Source organism: Pteropus alecto, unplaced genomic scaffold (genome assembly GCF_000325575.1).
Source record: "Pteropus alecto unplaced genomic scaffold, ASM32557v1 scaffold7, whole genome shotgun sequence".
Taxonomy (NCBI): Eukaryota; Metazoa; Chordata; class Mammalia; order Chiroptera; family Pteropodidae; genus Pteropus; species Pteropus alecto.
This window is the reverse complement of record NW_006494614.1, coordinates 47,561,087-47,564,917: the sequence shown is the minus strand read 5'-3', so window position 1 is coordinate 47,564,917 and position 3,831 is coordinate 47,561,087. Positions and strand designations below refer to the sequence as shown.

Here is a 3,831-nt window from a genome sequence, read left to right as displayed (position 1 = left end):
GATTTTTAACAGTCTGCTATTAGCAGCTTAGGTTGCTCCCCTGTCCACTTTGCCTTTGTACTCACAAGAGAGGTAGGTATACAAACCTTTCCCAAGCACTGCCACTCGAGCACCCACTTCTGTGACTAAGTCCTGTATTTTGTTCTCCAGAACTGTTCTACCTCTGAAACCGGTAACCAAGGTATTCTACATTCTGAACAAAACTTTTTTTTTAATTCCAGATCTCTTATTCCTTTATCCTCACCAAACCTGCTCTTCAACTTCAGTGAAATCTGCATGCAGTTTACAGCCTCACTTCCAAGTCTGTTCTCTGGCTTTATTTTGGACTCAATCTTATCAGCACTTCTAAGTTCATTCAACCACCACTGTCCTTCACATAGATCTTAAAACAGCCCAAAACCTTGAATCAGATCTCCCCTACATCCCTTCCCATGTTGATATATCTATTAACTATTAGTGCATAATTATCCCAAATCATAGTGACTTAAAAGAATAATTTTAAAAATTTTATTTCATACATTATTTGCAGTTTCTGTGGGAATCGAGAGTGGCTTAGCTGAGTCATCTGGCTTAGAATCTCTTAAGAGATTGCAGTCATGATGTCAGCTGCAGTCTGAAGGCTGACTGGAGATGGAGGATCAGCTTCCAAGGTAGCTCACGCACATGGTTAGCAAGTTAGGCAAGAGGTCTGTTTCCCACTGTGTAGATCTCTCTATAAGACTATCTGAGCATCTTCACTAGGACATGGTAGCTGGCTTTCCTCAAAGCAAGTCTGTGTGTGTGTACACAAAATCAGGTTTTATATTTGTGTGTCTAAAAAGCAATAAATCTAGAAAAACTTGATAGAAATTAGTTGAAATAATATTAGGTATAATTTTTTGAAGTCCCATTATAAAAAGGACACCTCATGTGCGTTATTTAAACCTCACAACATTCCCATGACATAGTAATTATTATTCCATTTTATAGTTGGGGAAACGAAAGTCTACAGAGAAAAATAATTTGTTTCATGTCATATATTACCAGAAGACTCTTCCCAAGAACCACAGATATTTTGGAGTTCTGGTTATATGGTTGCATGATAAACTGTTGCTGTGGCTTAAACAATTTTTTTTGCTCACGAATCTCCAATTTTGGTAGGGCTTAGTGGAGACAGTTCATCTCTACTCCAGGCACCAGCTGGGGCAGCTTAAAGGCTAAGATCTGGAATCATCTGAGGGTTTATTTATTCATGTGACCGGCAGTTGATATTGGGTGTTGCCTGGAATCTTTGCTGGGATTATCAGTGGGAACATCTGTATGTAACATCTCCATGTAGCATGGCTTCCTTACAACATGTGGCCAGATTCCAAGGGCAAGTGACTAGAGAGAAAGAGACAAGAGGAACCTATATTATTTTTATAATCAAACTGTGGAAGTCATAGCATTATTTTCTTCCATACTCTGGATTAGAACAGTCAAGCCCACCCAGGTTCAAGGGAAAGGGAAATAGATTCCATTTCTTGATGGAAGAGTGGTAGAGTTCTGAAAAATCATGGCACTAGAAATATTGCTGTGGCCATTTTTGGAAAACATCCACCACAGTCAGTCCTCTGTCCACAACTATACCCCTCTCACATTCAAAACACACTCATTCCCTAAAACCCCCAAGTCTCTTCTTGTTATGACAGTAGGCTTGGGCTGCTGAGAGGCTAAGAAGTTGCTGTCATACTGTGAGATTCCATTCAAATGAAGTTCAAAAGCAGTCAAAAACTATAGTCATACGAGTCCGAATAGTAAAGACTTTTAGAGAGTAACTGTTTGGATGGAGCATGTAGGACCTTACCAGGGTGCTATAAATGTTCTATAATCTTGATCTGGGTAGAGATTAAGTGAAGAGACAGGCATATGTAAAAGTCTGTACATGTAAAATTGTGTCCTTTATGTAGGTTATACCTCAATAAAAAGTAAAAAGGCACTACAGTGGTGGATACATGTCACTGCATGTTTGTCAAAACCTATGGAATGTACAAGAGTGCACCCTAATGTAACCTATGGACTTTGGGTGATGATATTTCAATGCAGTTTTATTCACTGTAACTAATGTACCACTTTGGTGTGGGATGTTGATAGTTTGTGTGTGTGGAGTGTTGGAGTGGTGAGGAGCAGGGGCATATGGGAACTTTCTACTCAGTTTTGCTGTGAACATAAAACTGCTCAAAAAACAAAGTTTATGAATTAAAAAAATAAGTAAAAAGGATTAAAACAAAAAAACTTATAATAGTTAAGGGTTTGTGTGTATGTGTGTGTACATGTGTGTGTAACAAATGATGAATGAATGAATGAATGAATGGTTTAAGGAACAATGGAAAATTTGGGTTCCCTTTACTTGAAAATAAGTCCTGGGGTAGTTCTAGCTTCAGGCATTACTGAATCCAGAGATTCAAATAGGGCCAGTCTTAGTTTTTCTCCATCCCTCAGCTCTGTCTTCTACTGTGTTGGCTTCATTCTCAGGTTTCATGTTTTGACTCTCAGCAGTTTCAGGCTTTTATTATCCTCCCTGCTTACAGCCTGAGCAGAAAAGAGCACATGCCACTTCTTCCAAAAGTCTTATCAATAGTCTTCTTGCTCTGTTGCTTTTGGCTCTATCTGGGTCACATACCCATCCCTGAACTATGGCCAGGGGAATGTATGGCCCCGATTTGCCAGGCCTGACCACATGTTACTCTCTGGGAAACGGAAGGAAACGGGATAGGAATAAAGTCAATTATTCCCAAAGCACATAGAGTGAGTGTGAGGGTAGGCTTGATTTCCCTTAGGAAAATTAGTGTAATGTTAACAGAGGAAGGTGAAAGAATGCTGCACAGCAAAATCACAGATGCTAACTAAAATAAACTATGGCAATGTGTGATAAGAGTCATAAAAATGTTCATACCCTTTGATACAGGATTCCCATTAGTGAGAATAATCCAAAATATAGGAAAAGTTACATTGACAGGTTTTAATTTCAATGCTATCAAAAAATTGACAACCTAAATATCTTACAATAGGAGAGTATTTACGTATTTCACACATCTACTCATCATGTAGTCATTTAAAATAAGAATTATAAATAACATCAAGGAATATGCTTCTGATAAGTGGAAAAAGTATATACATGTAAATATCCAGACAAAAAAATAATAATAATGGAAGAAAACATGCCAAAACAATGACATATTACAGTGGGAGAAGTATAATGATTCTTTTTCCTTTATTTCCCAAGTTTTAGGCATTTAATTATTGTTATGACTTAATAACATATTTTGTAAAACTCCTCAGTATCTTGTTAAGAATACTTCATTCTCCTAAGTATGGAGTAGAGCCAAATAAAGAAACTGCTATATAAGTTAACTAATGAGTCTGGTTAAGGTAATTGAACCTCAGAGTTAGAACAACATTGGAGATAATCAGATTAACCCATCATTTTACCATCTGAGACCCAGAGAGGTGAAATAAGCTGTATACAGAACCAAGGGCAGGGCTGATTTTCAGGCTAAAATTGCCTACATTGATTTAACCAATCAATTAAGATTTGGATTTTTTTGAGATTGTTTTATTTCCTTGAAAACACATCCTTGAGTTCAAGTTGATATCCACCCTTCTATTACTAATTCAGATTAAAGCAGCTATTATCACTTTTGTTGGGCAAATGATGTTTTTAAAAGAATATTAAAACTAATATCATGGCTTTTTATGTCCTTCCTTTTCACATCCTTGCACATCTTTCTTTGTGAGCAACTTAGTGAATAAATGCAGAGGAAGCCCAGATCTGGTTAAATTAAATGGACCAAAGTAAAGTCTTTTTACTTC

At 37.2% G+C, this 3,831-nt stretch overlaps 1 long non-coding RNA gene across 2 annotated transcripts in view; it reads right to left on the bottom strand.

Annotated features, from left to right (window-relative positions):
- Nucleotides 1–492: 492 nt before the first annotated feature.
- The window catches only part of LOC107196779, a 47,056-nt gene continuing 43,717 nt past the window's right edge, over nucleotides 493–3,831 (bottom strand). For both annotated transcript variants that reach the window (XR_003044491.1, XR_001518226.2), the window contains one exon: nucleotides 493–1,362. This is a non-coding gene — a long non-coding RNA (uncharacterized LOC107196779). The remainder of the gene's footprint in view (nucleotides 1,363–3,831) is intronic.